The sequence below is a fragment of the Pseudonaja textilis genome, chromosome Z (assembly GCF_049901715.1).
Source record: "Pseudonaja textilis isolate UNSWEBS1 chromosome Z, rPseTex1.2, whole genome shotgun sequence".
NCBI classification, from domain to species: Eukaryota; Metazoa; Chordata; class Lepidosauria; order Squamata; family Elapidae; genus Pseudonaja; species Pseudonaja textilis.
Genome location: NC_142008.1, coordinates 82,540,010 through 82,558,513, shown reverse-complemented (window position 1 = coordinate 82,558,513; position 18,504 = coordinate 82,540,010).

Below are 18,504 nucleotides of genomic sequence, written 5' to 3'. Positions count from 1 at the left end.
TATCAGGTAAGATTCCCAATAAAAAATCTCTGGTTTCAAGTCTATATGTGTCTTTGTCATTTTTTTCCAACCATATGCGAATTTTAGTCCAATATTTTCTAGGCGTCCTCACAAGTCCACCACATATGGTAGTATGAGCCAGGTATCTGATGACATTTCCAACATTTTTTCAGATTTGTTCTTAAACACTCTTGCAATTCTTGTCGGGGAAATGCCACCTGTAAACATCTTATACAAGTTTTCTTTATAAGCTGTTGACATTGTCATTTTATAATTTTGAGACCACAATTTTTCCATTTCTCCAAATCAATCCCATATCCAAAATTCTTCCCCAAACAATCATCGTTTCTTTAACTTGTTCCTCCTCTAATAAAATTTCCAACAAATTAGTATATAATTTTTAATCATTTTTTCATCAGTACCTGTCAAGATCCTGTCTAAATCAGTCAATTTATCATAAAATCCCTCCGCTTTAGAATCTATAAGATACCTTGAATGTATTTGCGCATATGAAAACCAATTCATCTTTATGCCTTGTTCTTCTAGTTTTTACATTGTTTTAAGTTCACTCTTTTCATCCAATATTTCCCCATATCTAACTCGTTTGTTCCTTCTCATATATTATAGGATAGAAAAGGCTTCAATAGTTGATAACCAGACTGGGATTTTTCAAACAACATTTTCTCTTAATTTTCTCCCAATTCAACCATAAAGACTCCCTTATATAATGCCTTCTAAAATAATAGCCCTGCGATTTAGTTCCCTTATACCAGCAGAAAAGCATGCCATCCCAGTAATAAATCATGCCCCTCTAGTGTCAACAATCTAGAATCTTTTAATGTTATCCAATCCTTAACCCACATTAAATTTGCCGCTTGGTAATACAACTCCCAATTCGAAGGCCAAAACCTCCTCTAATTCTAGCATCTTGCAGAAGTTTTAATTTTATTCTGGCTTTCTTACCTTGCCATATAAACTTCAACACAATTTTATTTAATTCTTCAAAGTAATCTTTACCAAGCCTAATTGGTATGGTTTGGAATAAATATAAAATTCTGGGTAAAATATTCATCTTGATTGTTGAGATTCTACCTAACAATGACAGTTGTAGATTTTCCCATTTTTTCAAATCAAATGCTATCTGTTGTTTAAGTTTAATATAGTTATTCTCTTTCAGTGTAGTACATTTTTGACGTCAAATATATCCCCAGATATTTAACCTTATTAAGTAACTTAATTTTCAATAAATCTGCCAATTCATCTCTTTGTTTTAGTAACATATTCTTTGTCAAGATCTTTGTTTTATCTTTGTTTTATTTTCAAGCAAGCCCATCTCACCATAAATCTCTATCTTTTCAGTAGCTTTAAAGCTGTTCCTAGAGGATCTTCCAAAATAAAAACCAAGTCATCCGTAAAGGCTTGCAATTTAAATTCCTCCTTCTTAATTTTCATTCCCCTTTTATATTTGGATCCTCTCTAATGTTTCTATTCAGCACTTCCAAAGTCAATACAAATAACAAAGGTGATAATGGGCAACCTTGTCTTGTAGCCTTTTCTAATATTAATAGAATCTGTAAAATCTCCTCTATCATCACTCTTGCCGTTTGTTTATCATATATGGCTTCTATTGCTTGAATAAATTTTCTAGCAAAGCCCATCTGTTCCAATAACAAAAACATGAATCTCCAATTCACATTATCAAATGCTTTTGGGCATCTAAAAATACCAAAGCCATTTGTTTTTCAGGGTGTGCCTCGTAATATTCCAAAGTGTCCAGAATTACCCTCATATTATCCCTAATTTGTCTCCTTGGCAGGAATCCATTCTGGTCAGGATGAATAAAGTTATTTAGATATCTTTGAGCCTTTCTGCCAAGATGGAAGCAAAGATTTTGTAATCTGCATTCAGTAAAGAAATAGATCTATAGTTCTTAATTTGTGATGGATCAGCCCTTCTTTTGGAATAAGTGTGATATAAGCTTCTGACCACGTTTTAGGTATTTTCTTATTTAATATGGCTTCATTCATAACTTCTAACAATGGAGTGCTCAACGGTTCTTGTAATGTTTTATAAAATTCTGCCGGGAGCCCATCTGGGCCTGGTGCTTTTCCATTATTCTGCCTATTAAATGCTTCCGTTAGTTCCATCATTGTTATGGTACTTTCTAACATTTTTTCAGTCTCTTCATATATCTTGGGTAGGTTAGCATTTTGTAGATAAAGCTTAATTCTTTCCTCATCAAAATCCTCCTGTTTATATAATTGTCCATAAAAGTCTTGGATAATTATCTTTTTCTCCTTATTACATTAACACATTTGACCTTGATCATCTATTAACTGTACTATTCTCTAGATTCTTTCTCCTTTCTCAATTTGTATGCTAGCCATCTACCTGGTTTATTTGCATCTTCAAAATAGTTCTGTTTAGCACTTCTAATTTTTTTTTGTGCCAATTCCTCTTTCTCCGCCTGACCCATCTTATGTTTAATTATATCCATTTTGAATTTAATATCTTTTTCTGTGGCATATTCTGCAATTCTTTTCCAGTTTTTTATAATCATCTTCTAAAGCTTTAATAGTTTGCCTCCTCTCCTAATATTCTTTTCTTTGTATAGTCCATTATTAATCCTCTCGCATATGCCTTCATTGTATCCCAAACATTCTGCATTGAAGTATCTTCTTTTTTATTTTCAATGAAAAAAGGCCAATTTTGTCCATCCATTGTGTAAAGTCTTTTTCCTTTAAGATAGCGTTGTTTAATGTCCATCTAGATCTTCTTCTTTGTCCTTTCCATTTAATTGTCATAGGGTTATGGTCTGCCCATATACCCATTTCTATATTATTTCTTGAATGTTAGATATTAGTTCTGATGAGGTCCACATCATATCTATTCTGGACCATGATAAATGTCTATTTGAATAAAAAGTATATTGCTGCGTTTTACCATTTCTTTCTCTCCATATATCTTTTAAATTTAATTCATCTACCATTTTAAAAAAGGGTTTAGGGAGAGTCTTTCTATTTTGTTTTAATGCTGTCGCTGTATAGTCCAATTTATTATCTCACAATTCCATTAAGATCTCCCATCATAATTATATTGACATGGTCCAGTCCAATTAATTTCATATGTAACTTTTTATAAAATTATTCTTGTTTATCGTTCGGAGCATAAATTGCAACAAGTAATATTTTTATATTGTTATCCACTATTTCAACCATTAATACTCTTCCATCTTCATCAGTATAAACCAATTTTGCTGCAATAGTTTCTTTAATGTACAGGACCACTCCTCTTTTCTTACAGTTAGTCAAGGAAGTAAAAATTTTCCCCAGTTTTGGTCTTACCAATAATCGTTGATGTTGTTTTTAATATGTACTTCTTGTAGGCAAATTATATCAAATTTTAACTTCTCTAATTTATGAAAGATTTTTCTTCTTTTAATAGCTGAGTTCAATCCATTTATATTCATAGAAATCAATTTTTTTTTCCTCCATGGTTATGTTTTATATTTAGGTCTAACAGTTCTTGTGGAGCTTACTTCACGTTGTTCTTTGGTCTCCATTTGTCCACCTACCACACCTTCTTCTTTCCCTGGTCTTATCTGGTCTTCTTGAGGCTCAATTGCAAAGGTCTTTTTTTCTGTCTCTATTTCTCTTCTTCCAAAAATTCGTTGTGGAATATTTCTGCTTTCTCAATTGAGTCGATTCTGTGTCTCTGTTCTTGCCATATAAACATTAATCCTTCTGGGATCAACCATCTATAATTCATACGTCTTTTTCCAATAATTTTTTGGTCAAGAATCGATATTCTCTTCTCATCTCTCTCACTCTTCTGGGGACTTGTTTTAAAACCATAATCTCTTTACCTTTATATTTCAGCCCCTTATCTCTTGCGACTTGTAATATTTGTGTTTTAATAGTCTTTTTAGTAAATCTGACATGGATCTCCCTTGGTAGCTTATTCCTCATTGCATATCTTGTGAAAACACGATATATCTCATCTACTCCATCCATCATCTTTTCCTCTGTTATCTCCAAAGCTCCAGCCAGAATTTCTATCATTACAGCCGCCAAATCCTGTCCTTTTTCTTCCTCAATATTTTGAAATCTGAGATAAAATTCTGACCTATCCATCTCCCACTTCAACATCCCAGTTATATCTTGTTGCACCGTTGTTAATTTGCTAACAATATTTCCAATTGTCTCATCTCTTTGTTTATCTTTCTCCTCAATTTTTTGGAGTCTCTCCTCCTGTTTTGCCATCATCTGTTGGAAATTTTCAAATTTTTTCATCAGTCTTTGCAATTCTTTGTTCAATACTCTCTGTTCTTTGGTCAATACTTGTTTTGAGTTCTTGTATTCCTTATATAATCGTCGCTAGATCCATTTGTACTTTATCTTGCTTCGCCATTATTGATAGTCGTCCTCCAGTTGATGGAGAAGCAGGAGCAGAAGTTGAACTGCCAGAAGGTAAAGTTTTCTTACTCATTTGAATAACTCAAGATCTTTAAGCTCCTTTAATCCAATCAATAGGGTAGCCAATTATAATCCAATTGGGAGGAAGAAAAACATTTTTTAAAAAGCCAATAAAAAATAAAGAGTCCAGGATTAAAAGAGAAGGAGAAAAAGAAGATTAAAAAGAAAAAAAAGGAGGAGATTCTTCAGGTTCTTCCTAAACCTTAATCCTATTGTAAGATGGCCAATTATGGTTCAAAAATAAAAATTAAGAATAGTAAAAAGAAAAAGAGAGTAAGACCCAATAATATTAAAAAGCAATGATCAAAAAAAAGAAAAGGAAAAAGAAAGAATTCTTCAGGTTCTTCACACACTTAGTCCAATTGCAGGGTCTCAAAAAATAAAAAAAAATGACCATAAAAATAAATAAAAAATGAAAATAGAAAATAGAAAAGGCAAAAATCCCGATAAGCAAAAAGAAAAAGGAAAACTATTCTGAGGCTTTCCTTTAAAAAAAAAGTAAGTTTAAAAATTAAAAATAAAGTCAAACAAAAGAAAAAGAAAATAGATATACAAATATTACAAAATACTGTGGGGTTGAGGAGGAGGGATGAAACAGCTAAAGAAAGATAAGAAAGAAAGCACACTGCATCTTATTTAGTTATCCAAGGCTCTTATTATGGCTTCTCCACAAATTCCAAAGCCAAACTTCAAGTACTCAATAATAGAAGTTCCAAAGAACACCTGTTAAAACATACTCCGGTGTTCTTCCCTCTATCTAATCAAGTTCCAGTGTCCTTGAGAAAGGATTCCTTCATAGCTCTTTCAACTTTCAATAAAGTATCTTCAAGCCTCTAGTTGGCAGTGTTACATAGTTTCTTTAATCCACTCCCCCTTCTTTCCCCAAAAAGCCTAGTAAAAAGAGGGAAATATACATGTATATATATGTATTTTTTTAAAAAAATTACTAAAGGGAGCCTCTATTCTAAAAAAAAACTATTAACAGTCAAAAGGGGGGAAAAAGAAAGAAAAATTAGGTGAATATAAAAGGAAAAACCAGTCTAGTTACAGTTACAAGATCACAATGGAAGTTCAATGAAAGCAAAAGTAAAAGTAAAAAGCCAAGCCTCAATTTGACATTCTCTTTAAGAAATCGCCGCTAAATCAGTTTCATCAGTTTTTGTCCAAAGTCTTACAGGATTCTTCTCATTTTAGAGTGTCCTTGAGTCCCCGAGAAAAAAAAAATTCTCACCAGCCGATGCACGTTCTCTTTCAGCCTCTCCTTCCGGAGCTGTCACAGCTTCAGCAGCTAAAAGGGCTGCCTCTCCGCCGATGGTAAAAGGGCTTCTTCTGGATCAGCCAGGGACTTTGCGATGTCCCTGGGATCAGCAGAACGCCCCTTACTATCACCGTCTCTACGGGACGGTTTAGGTCCATTAGGACCGACCAGGGCGAATATCAGCTGCAATCTCAGAGCCCCAAGATTGCAGCTGTATCGCAGCAATGTGGCTCCGCCTTCTTCCCGCAACTGGCTGCTTTTTGTGATTCCACATCCTTTGTGGGCAGCTCAGCACCAGCCACGGTCCCCTTTGTGTCAGCTCAGGAAGGAGGGGAACAGGGAGGAGCAACCACCGCTGCCACCAGATGCAGGAAGGGAAGAGCTCCAGCTCACCTGCACAGCACAGCCAGCTACCCACCTGAGCATGTAGTGGTGGCAGTGAGAGGAGGAGTCGCTGTCACAATCCCGGCCCAGGAGGGTATCCCTCTTGTGTGCACAAGTATGTGTGAGAGAGAGATAAGAGAGAGAGAGAGAAATGAGTGAATGATGGAGGGAGAATGAGAGAGAGGAAAGAAAGAAAGAAATGAGAGAGAGAGAGAGAGAGAAGGAGAGAGAGGGGGGAGAGGGAAGGAGAGAGAGACACACCCATTTCCCATAGAAAACATCTGGAGCCACAAAACATGGATAGGCGTGGCTGGAGGGGGGTCACGTGACTGGACGGGAGTGATGTTGAGTTGGCCACACCCACCCAGGTTTTGTGGCTCCCAGTGTTTTCTTTTCTGTGGGAAATGGGTCTTGTGTGTCTTTGTAGGCTAGACAGATCAGGAATAGGAATGGGAGTTGCTCTTTTCCTAGCTGCTTGGACTGAGTTTGTCTAAAAGGCTTATTAGCTTAGCTTTGCTCACTTTGGGTGGCTCCCTTCCAGCCTTCTGTGAAGTCATCAAAACAGACAGGACTGCCTCTGAGAAAAAACTAAAATCACAGGAGACCATTATCAGTTCCTCCCTCCCATCGGCCCACTGGAAGGACCAGTTCCATTAGGGTGGGCTGACCTGTCTAGCCTACAAGGAGAATAGGTGTTCAGGTAAGACAATACCCATTCTCCCTTGTAAGGCTGCATGCTCAAGTACTCCAGCAGATGTTTTCACCCTTGAAGCAACAGGTATTTCGGGACCCACCTGCAGATTCTCCAGTTTGAGTATTTTCTAAGCCAGAAACACCACCACCATCGCCCCCAATAGGAGGAGGCTTTTGAAATTGATCCTTTTGCTCCCCTGGGAAGTGGAGCATTCTCAGATTGCTTCTTGAAGAAAAGAAGTAATCGGGAGAGTGCCTGTTAGGGATGGGGCAATCAAGTAAGTTAACTATGGATGAATCATCCATTTTAACAGATAATGAAGGATGCCACTGCTTCTTAGACATTTTCTCAGCATATTTATGCTTTCATGCTTGAAGGCTCTCTCTTGTGACAGCCTGTTGTTTCATTTTTTGTGGAATCTTCATCATTTTTTGAGGCTCTGGGATTCAAGAGGGCAAGGGGTGGAGCTAAGACAGCCAAGCTGAAACAAGAAACTTGAGACAAGCTGAAATTAAGCAAGTGGAAACTTATCTCTGGATTTATTTCTGTAACTTTGGGTTTGAGATTTTCAATGAATCTTATATTTTTGACTGACTCAATTGTCTTTGCTCTTGGAATCTGGACAATAATTTTCTGTGTGAAGAATAGAGACTGCTGTGAGGGGTGTGTGAATAGTTTCATTTTTGACAACTTCTGATTGGATATTGGTCATATAACATTCCTTCTTCCTTTTCTGCTTGAGGTTTCTTTTAGATAATAGTGTTGATTCACCTCAAGAGGGAGCCACAAGTCTGTGATATTGCTGTGTCTGCTTAAGAATATTTCTTGGTCTATTAAACTCAGAGAAATATGTTGACTCAGACACTTTCATAAGATAGAAATCTTTTAAAGATATTTATGGATGAATATTTTATAAAATTGCAAGAACAATTTTGAAATATAATGTTAAAGTTGGAAACCAAAATGGATGAGCTTCTAAGGGAGTTCTGGGAAGAAATTAAAGATCTGAAGGGAGATATGAAATAGATGAAAGCCAGAGTAGATGCCATGTAGGACAGGCTGGAGAAGACTAATGCTATGTGTGAGGCAGAGTTAGCAAGATTACAGATTTGGAGGTTCAGATTGGGTGTTGGTAAAATTTACCTGAGGCGCCCCTTCTATACATGCTGCAAGAGAGTCCAGGTCTGGGTTAGACTCCTCCTTCTATATCATCGAGCTGAGTCTACCAAGCTGATAAAGCCAGCCCTTGTTGCTAGGCACCCAGCTTTTGTTGAAGTAATTTGACAGACATGGGATGTCTCTGAAAAATAGAAAAATGAGAAGAACCCTACCCAACCACAACCAGATGTGGACCTCTACACCGAGATAATTTTTTATTTCTCCTAAATTCTTTAATTCAAATTTCTTCTTCAACTTATTTGCACATTTGTTTACCTATGGTTCATCCTTTACAATGAAGCAAAGATCACCCACAAATGCTAGTAGTTGACAATTGCCATCTTTTAACTTTCCAGTCAGTGTATATGCAACTATCAGCCTTGCAACTCTTGAACCCAAGACCCTCCAATGCAGTATCTAAACAGATATTCCAATTCCTGGCTGACTGCTTCAGCCCATAAATGGCCTTGTTCAATTTATATACTGTGTTAGGATTTTGACTTTCATACCCTGGTGCTTGAACCATGTAAATGTCTTCCTTTAATACTGCATTGAAAAATGCAGTGGTTATGTCAAAATGCCAAATTTTATGGCCAACACTAGTGCCAGCCTGATGCTCTCACTCTTTACAGTTGGTGCGAATACCTCACCATAGTGCACATTTTTCATCTGTGAAAACCCCTATGCCACTAACCTTGCTTTATATTGTACCTCATTATTGGGCAGTACTTTTTTCTTGTATACCCACTTGCATCCTACAGCTTTGCTACCCTGTGGCAAAGTCATAGATGTGAACACTTCATTTTCTCCCATTGATTTCATTTCCTTGTCCGTGGCTTCTTTCCACTTTACTTGTTCAATTTTAGGTAATTCCAATACTTCTTTGTAGTTCCTTGGCTCATATCATATATTATATACTTTAACTTCATTAGCAGAATACCCATCAGGTGGAATTTCTTTCTTCCATTGCTCTGACCTGCATGGCACTGATTGCTCCTCTGTGTCAACTCTCTCTTGCCTCATATCTTATTCAGCTTCTCCTCCCTGAATGCTGACACCATCACTAAGTGAGTTACCATCACTAAGTGGATCACCATCACTAAGTGAATCATTCCACAAATTTGCATCAATACTGTTCCAATTTTGCTCTGCAAAGCTGGCAAAACTGACCTTGAAAACACTATTCTTTTGCTCCCATCACTAAAGCAATAACTCTTTGAATCTGGCTCATGGCCCACAAACCTGAGCTTTCTAGCCTTTGGTTACCCCTTTCTTCTACCATGTATGGTATTCAGCTTTGTTTGGGTATTTTCCCACGTTGTTATAGTTGTGCTTTTAAAGTTGTAGCAACGTTTCGGCAGAATCTCATCTGCCATCATCAGGTTTCTGTATTGTATACTGTATAACACAATATATATTGTATATATTGTATACTGTATAACACAATATATATTGTATATATTGTATACTGTATAACACAATACAGAAGCCTGATGATGGCAGATGAAATTCTGCCGAAACATTGCTACAACTTTAAAAGCACAACTATAATGACGTCGGAAAATACCCAAACAAAGCTGAATAATATATATATATATATATAAAGACAGCGTGAGGAGCTCTGGCAGGTACGGGCATCACCAGGCGAAAAGCCCTCTAATCCCTGTGGGCCCAACAGGTGAAGTAGAAAGCCTAATGCCCAAGACTTGCCAGCAAGCCAGAAAAGAGCTCCAGTTCTCAGCAAACGCTCAGTTCAAAAGTACTAGGAGATCTCCGATTCCTCCCATCCTTGACCAGCACTCCAGAAAAGAACTCATTCCTCGGTAAGCACTAAATTCAAAAGTGCTCTATTCAAAAGGTTTAATTATGAACTTCTCATGTATAAGATAGTTAATATATCTGGAGACAGACCTTTGATATCTGCATAATTCTGTTATATATTATATTATGACTGCTACATCTGCCTTGCTTCTTCCTGTCTCATCAACATCAGCACAAACTTTCTAATTTTATTTTTTAGTTATACTGTTCAATTATGCCTGTTAGACTAAAGTAGTTTCAAGCATGATAGGGGTATCATATACTAGGATAGTATACCACAAACTACTTAACTCATTCCAGAGTTTCCCATGAGAAGATCCTTTTTCTCATTGCAAAATTATTCATGGAATATGAGGGCTCATTGTACTGTAATTTTCTTAAAGTTGAAGTTTTAAATTAAACTTGAAAGTTTCAATTCACTGTTTCAAATAATGTGTTTTTAAAAACCCCTTTGTATTCAGTGGTTCCCATAAGAGTTTGGGTTTCTTTGTGTTCTTTAATTATATGTCTAACTGTTATTTATCATTTCTCAATGTTATTTAACTTTTTCTCCATTGAAAGGAAAATGAAGGGCCTTTGTTCTTCCTTTTATTTGTGTTTTAGCCTTTGTTCTGAAGATGAAAAAGCTTTTCAGCATCTTGGTCACCTATATTTGTTTGATATGACTTCTGAAAACATGACCAGTATTTCTAATATCTAATGTATTTGATTTTATACTGTAATTTATCTTCAGATCACTGTACATGTTTTCCTTAAAAAAATTAAAAAAATTTAAAAAATTATTTATTTTTTAATCTCTATCCCATCCTTGCTAACAATTTTCTTTCCTCAAGTATCTACAATAACAATGCATATTTATCCACAACTAATGCTGATTTAATGAGGGATGGACTGGGGAATGGAACTGATCTAAGGGCAGATCTAGCTGCCCACATATCCAGGAGGGCATGAAAGTGGGATATAATGTAGTACTATTGAAAGTATCTTAAATCCCACCATCTTGCTTCATTTATTTTCTCTGGGTTGGAGAATGTAATATTTGTAGCTCTTTATCCAAAATTAAAGCTGTGGGCCTTAAGCCATAGCTGGGTGGCTAACTTTGGGTGTCTGAATTTTTTGTCAAATCAATTGCTAAACAACTTACTGATTGCTGAGAATGGCAATAGTGGTTGGGGCAAATAGTTCCTAGCAATCCACCAATAAACTGTTTAGCAGACTATCAGGAACTTGCACTATTTAATACAGTAAAGGCAGGGTGGTATTCAGCAGGTTCTGACCAGTTCTGGAGAACTGGTAGCAGAAATTTTGAGTAGTTTGGAGAACCGGAAAATGCCACCTCTGATTGACCCTGCCCCCATCTATTCTCTGCCTCCTGAGTCCCAGCTGATCAGATGAGTCTTCTTTAGTTGCCTTGCATAGGAGAATGGAGCTGGAAAGCAGGTTAATGCAGTGGGGAGAAAATGGGATTTTACAGTAACCTTCCCCCTAGAGTGGGGTGGGAATGGAGATTTTCAGTATCCTTCCCCTGCCATGTCCACCAAGCCATGCCCACAGAACTGGTAGTAAAAAATTTTTGAATCCCACCACTGAGTAAATGACAATACCTCATTCATCTTCAGGATTTCTGTTTTTCCACTGCTGGGAGGGGAGATTCCCATGCTTCAAAAGGTGTATATGTTTATGGGCAGTTACTAACCAGATCTTGACATTGTGATTGATGCTTTGGTAGCCCAAAGTTACAAGTTTGGGTTTAGCTAGGAGTAGGTGGGGATACAAGAAATCTGAAGGCTACAGATTAGACTGGAAAACTTTAAAAAAAAATCCAAAACAAATAAACCATTAAACCATTACCACCACCACCCCAAAAAACTTCCAAAAAGGTGCTGAGAAAAAGCAGTGGCAAATCACTTCCATATTTTCACACAAGTTAAATAAATAATACACCAACAATACATCAAAACCTTTTTTATCAGAAATAATTGGCTTTTAATGCTTTATGGGATTCTGATCTAAAACACATATCTTTCTTGACTACTGGGATTTGCATAATCTGGAGCCTGAAATGATAAGTATACTTGAGAAAATATACAACTTTCAGAAGTCTGCATTGTAACGGAAAATTCAGCAGAATAGAGAAAACCACTAAGGAGATTCCATTATGGTTAGATTTCAGCTTTATAAGAAAAAGGAACAGAGACAATAGAAAAATAAGACCTTTCATAAGAATTTTGAATTGTAGACCAGGAAATTTACTGACAGGATCATGGGACCATAAAAAGAAAACTGTGTGAGGAGAGCTTTCCTTACAAAACCTGCATTTATAGGCAGCAGCAGAGCTGGAAGTTAGCAGCAGAGGAACATTAATGGGAGGCACATAACATATTTTATTGCAATTTCATTACTAAGCTTTCTTTAATCAATCATGTCAGGCTGGATCTTTGTGGCCTTTATTCAATTCCCTTCTGCCTTTGTTAATCCTAAACATTACTTCTTTCTTACCAACAATGAAAGGATTGGAGCAGAGGGGCTTTGTTTAGAAACTACTTTGGGTTTAACACAGGGGTGTCAAACTCAAGGCTTAGATCTGACCAGCAGGGCCATCCTGGAAATAATGAAGGATTGCCCATGCTGCCTGTATTAGCAGCCCCCACCCCACCCCCATAGCCCATTTTTGCCCTGGATGGCCTTCTACAGCACTTCGCCAGCCAAAACAGCTAGGTCAGTGACAGCTAAGTCAATGATTTCAGCTCAGTGACTTCAGCCTTGTTGGTTCAGTCCTTTTTTGCCTCAGAATTGCCTCACTGACATCCCATTCTCATCGCCAGTTTTAAATTTGGCGTGCAGAAGTAAAGAGGCAGAGGCTCAGTCAAGGCTAACAGGCTTTATTAAGATAAAGTAAACACAGCCGCAGCTTGCCGCAAGCTAACCAGGCAGCCGGCTAACAGGGAGCAGCTGATTCCATTTGACAGCTCCTTTTATACTCAGCTGTCAAACGGAACAGCCAATCAGGGAAGGCTCCATCTCCTTTGCCGAGCGGACCAGAGTGAAGACTTCTGCAAGCTGCAGCAGACACTATATAAGTAATGCTTTATTGCTAGTATGGGAGAAAATTAGAGAACAGCACTATTTGAAAATACCAGTTTAGCTTTCAACAATGGAAACACTTATTCATCCAAGTGTTTTTAATATGGGAAATGTTCTTAGATATAAAGATATTTTGAATGAAAAGGGTGAGCTCAAAACTAAACAAGAACTGGAGGAGCAAGGGATCAAAGTGGTTTGGTATTCACACATGCAAATACAATCTTGATATGAAAAAGGTGCAAAACTATATGGTATCTACAGAGAATTGACAGAATTGGACAAGATACTAACAGGAACAGAAGAAAGATTGATTTAAAAAATTGTATAGTTATTTGTTGGCCATTAAATTAGAAGAGGAACAAGCAAAGGAGACAATGATAGCATGGGCAAAAAAATGCGGTTATACAATTAAAATTAGATAAATGGCAGAAATTGTGAGATAGAAATTATAAGTTAACAATGTCAACCTCATACAAAGAAAACTTGTATAAGATGTTTTATAAACACTTAGCACTGATGAGGTTGGAAAGGATGTTTAAAGATAAATCAGCTAGATGTTGGAAATGTCACCAAATAGCTAGGTCATATTCTCATATGTGGTGGACATGTGTAGAAGCCAAAAAACACTGGACAAAAATATACATGGGGTTGGAAAAGATGATACAATAGCATATTGATTTAAACCTGAAATATTCCTGTTGGGGATCTTACCTGAAATTTATAATAAAGAAAATGTATATTTGATTATTCATGTATTAACTGCAGCTAGAATTGTATTTGCACAAAATTGGAAAAGTGAAAAGATTCCTATTGATGCAAATGTGATCAGAAAAATATTAGAATGTGTAGAAATGAGTAGATTAACACTTGCAATTAAAGAGAAGGAGCAAACTGAATATTACCAGTGTTCAGTACCAAGAACAGTGGCAAACAGGCTGAGGCTCAACTCAGAAATAAATGTTGTGCTAACAGAGCTTGCTAACCATGGCTGCTTGGCTCACAACAACAGCAGCTAATCAACCACTCTAACAGCCCTTTTATACTCAGCTGTCAGAGCCTTTAACGAATCAGAATGCTTCTCTGTTCCCGCTGGGGAAACGGACCAGAGTGAGAACAGGACACAACACTCCTCCCCCCCTAATTAGCACATGCATGGTCTCGAAGGTAGGGCAGACAGTGTCGGGTCCTCCCAGACCTACGTGGCTTGATGCTGGCAGTTGGAGGCTTGGTGTTAATGGTTAACAGCAGTGGACAGATAGGGATAGTTTCTGGAATGATTGGGAACTGCAATGATACATCAGCCGGAGTTGGCAAAGCCGAAACGATACCTGCTTCTATTAGTAAATCCATTGGTTACCTTGCTGTTTCATCTCTGGGACGTTCTGCTTCGGCTGGTAAACTTTTGAGGGTATCATCTGTCCCAGCCCCAAAAGACTGTTCATGAGGCATGGTGTTCCACTGCCCCTTTAACTGGTCTATGTGGCAATGCCACATCCACCCATCCTTATCTATGCAAGGGTCCTCTTTGTAGACTTCAGTTTAGCATTCAATACCATCATTCCAGACATTCTTCTAACTAAACTAAACTAGCTAGTGGTACCTGAACACACTTGTAAATGGAACTTCCTAACAGACAGGAAGCAGCAGGTGAAGCTAGGCAGAATCACATTGGATACCTGTATAATTAGCGCAGCCCCCACCCCAAGCCTATGTGTTTTCTCCACTTCTCTTATCCCTATATACCAATGACTGCATCTCAAAGAATCCATATGTTAAAATACTGAAGTTTGTAGATGATGCAACATTGACTGGTCTCATTCAAGACAACGATGATTCTGCATACAGACGGGAGGTTATTCAACTTGCCTCATGATGTAAATGGAAGAATATGGAACTGAACACACTCAAAACTGTAGAAATGGTGGTAGACTTTAGAAGAAACCCTCCCATACTACCACCTCTTACAGTACTAGACAATACAGTATCAACAATAGAGACCTTCAAATTTCTAGGTTCTATCATATCCCAAGACCTAAAATGGATACCTAACATCAAAAACATCATGAAAAAAGCACAATGAAGAATGTTCTTTCTGCACCAACTCAGAAAGCTCAAACTGCCCAAGGAGCTGCTGATATAGTTCTACAGAGGAATTATTTATCTGTCATCTGCACCTCTATAACTGTCTGGTTTGGTTCTGCAACCCAACAGGACCGACACAGACTTCAGAGGATAATTAGGACTGCAGAAAAAATAATTACTACTAACCTGCCTTCCATCAAGGAGCTGTATACTGCACGAGTCAAAAAGAGGGCTGTGAAAATATTTAAGACCGCTCACATCCAAGACATAAACTGTTTCAACTCTTTCCTTCAAAATGATAGAGCATTGCACACCAGAACAACTAGACACAAGAACAGTTTTTCCCCAAAAGCCATCTAAACAAATAATTCCCTCAATCCTGTTCAACTATTACAAAATCGGCACTATTAAATCTTGTCATCACTCCTTATCACCCATCCACTCCCACTTGTGACTGTATGACTGTAACTTTGTCGCTTGTATACTTACAATTATATTGACTGTTTCCTAGTATGATTTGATTATTTATTGTACCCTATGACTATCATTAAGTGTTGTACCTTATGATTCTTGACTCCTGATGAATGTATCATTTCTTTTATGTATACTGAGAGTATTTACACCAAGACAAATTCCTTGTGCGTCCAATCACACTTGGCCAATAAAAGTATTCTATTCTATTCTATTCTATTCTATTCTATTCTATTCTATTCTATTCTTGTATCTTTACAATTTATATTGACTGTTTTCTAGTATGATTTGATTGATATGACTATTATTAAGTGTTGTAACCTTATGATTCATGACTCTTGACAAATGTATCTTTTCTTTTATGTACACTGAGAGCATTTACACCAAGACAAATTCCTTGTGTGTCCAATCACAGTTGGCCAATAAAGAATTCTATGCATCTATGCTCCAGCAATACTCTGTATGAGCACGACCCTGTTATGTCAAGGATGGGCCCAACTAGCCATAATGGGTGACTTGAGTAATTCCTTGCATAAAAGAGGTCCCCCTTGTTAAAAGACCATACCCTTGTGGTAGAGTCTTCTAGAGGCTTTTCCAGTACATAGCCAGGGTGCAGCTTGTCTTAAGTTTGTCCTCAACCTCCTGCCCATCAGAATCTCAGCTGGGCTGAGGTTTGTCTCTGGACATGGAGTAGCATGATGCATTAACAGGTAGGTAGCCACTTTAGAAGACCAATCCCCAGGGTCCATCCTTGCTAAGGCTACCTTAACTGAGTGAACCGCTCATTCTGTTAGCCCGTTGCTGGAGGGGTGAAAAAGGGCAACTAAAACATGCCATATTCTCAACCCTCTCAGGAATAGTTCAAAAGGCCCTGCTGTCAACTGAGGTCCATTGTCTGAAATCAGAAGATCAGGTAGGCCATGGATGGCAAATAGCGTTCTAAGGGCCCATATAACAGCTTCTGTGGTGGTAGATGGCATCAACAATACCTCTACCCACTTAGAGAACACATCCACCACTATTAAGAACATTTGTCCCTGCACTGGACCAGCGAAATCAATGTAGATTCAAGACCACAGACCCCTTGGTCTTTCCCACTCATGAGGCTGGGCTAGGAGTGGAGCTGGTCTGGTTTTTTGGCAATCTTGGCACCTAGAGACCCAGTCAGAGATTGCCTGATCAAGATTAGGCCACCATCGGGGAAGAAGGTGGAGCCTCCTCGCTCACAGACCGTAGATCGCGACTCTCTGCAGCTATGGTCCGTGCACTTTCGTTGGAGACGCCTGATCATTATGATTAGGGGCTGAAACTGCCTTGGAGGGGTGGCGGAGTAAGGGGAAGCTGCAAGCCAGGTTGAGGGGAGCCGCATTTCCCCCCGTGGCCTTGGCCTTTTTCCTCCTGAAGATGACTGCAGCAGTGGTTTAAAATGGCCACCCCAGAGAGGAGGACTCAGCTGGATTAAGATTTGTGCAGGAGGGAAGAAAGAGGTGGATAACATCTGAACCGGGACAACTGGGCAATACAACTAAACAAAAGTACCCCAGGATTAAGGTAACATGGAATTTTTAAGAAAAGAAAAGTGAGTAGCAAAATTACAAAGGGACAGGAGAAAAAAAAATATTTTTGACAGGTAAGTGGGGCTTTGAACAGGGAAAGGAAGAAGCCAGAACTAAAGATTTAACTAAATTGGACTAAAATATTTTGGGAATAAACAGGCATAAAATAAAGCTGGACTTAAGATTGTCAAAATAATAATAATAATAAAGTTTACAAATTGGAGACTGTGCTGGAATATTGAGGTTCGAAAAACCCTAAATAAAAAAATAGGGGAAAAAGGTGAAGACTTTGTATAAAGGAGAGTGCCACCGTTTGACAAAAACTTGAGTTCAAACAAAAGGGAAAGTATCCTGTTTTCTGAATGAACTTGTGTGGATATAACATTAAAGAAATATTGAAACAAAGTAAGAATCTTAGAAAGTGAAAGCAGAACCAGAAAAAAGAAAAAAACAAGGAAAGACTGACTGGGATTGATTGATGCTTTTGATATAGACCCTGGGCTGGAATAACTGAGAACTTTAGAAAACTGAAAGAAGAAAGAAGTAAAAGTATTTTTTTTGTGGACTTTAACGATCAAAAAATATAAGAGTAATGATGATATCTCTTCGGGAATTTTGTTGCTTATCAATGAATTTCACATCTACTTCTTTCAACTATTTGCTTTTCTTCTCCTGCTAAATTAACTTAGGTTTGGATTAGGTTGACAGTTCAAATTTAAGTTGCCTTGCTGTAATCACAATGTCAGATAACATCAATTGATTATGTCCACAGTGGGCAAAATCCTTTGGGACATGACATTTTCATGTCAGTTGGGGCCAAAAAAGAAACAAGAATCAAAACCAAATTTCATTCTACTTTATTGCTTGTTGACTTTTGTTTATGATGGCCTGAAAAGAAGTTTGAAGTTAAACAAAAAATTCAAGGTTGCCACAGACTTATCATTTCACACATCACGTACCCACCTTTCACTACTCTCAAATACAGAATCACAGAATTATAGGATTGGCAAGAATTTGGGAAGCCTTACAGGGCTAAGTGGTGGCTGAGCGAAGGACAATAAAAAAGGCAGGGATGAGGGATAGAGGCAGGTGGGGTAGGGATTGAACAGTGGTGAATGAGGCAGAGGAAAAATTTGAGGGATGGATGAAATTTTATCCCCAAATTTGGTACTGGGTTCCTTTTTTATATTTTTTATTTTTCCTATATGTATCCATGTATTTATAACTATGTTTTTACTTATGCCTATTATCTTGTAAGCAATTGACAAATAAAAATAAATAAAATAAAATTTGGCTTCCGCGTGCAGAAATTATGCATTCTATTAAGACATTTTGCCCTTTCGAACACTCAAACCCTTCCATTTTTTCGCAGGAAAGAGCTGACACGGGAAAAATCATTGCTTGTTTTTTTAAAGAGAGTTCTTTGGGATGCCTGGAGGGTGATTCGAGTGAATAAGAAAAAAAAACCAATGGTAATACTACGTCGCAATTGCGCAAAGCTCCCGGCGAACTGCTCGACTT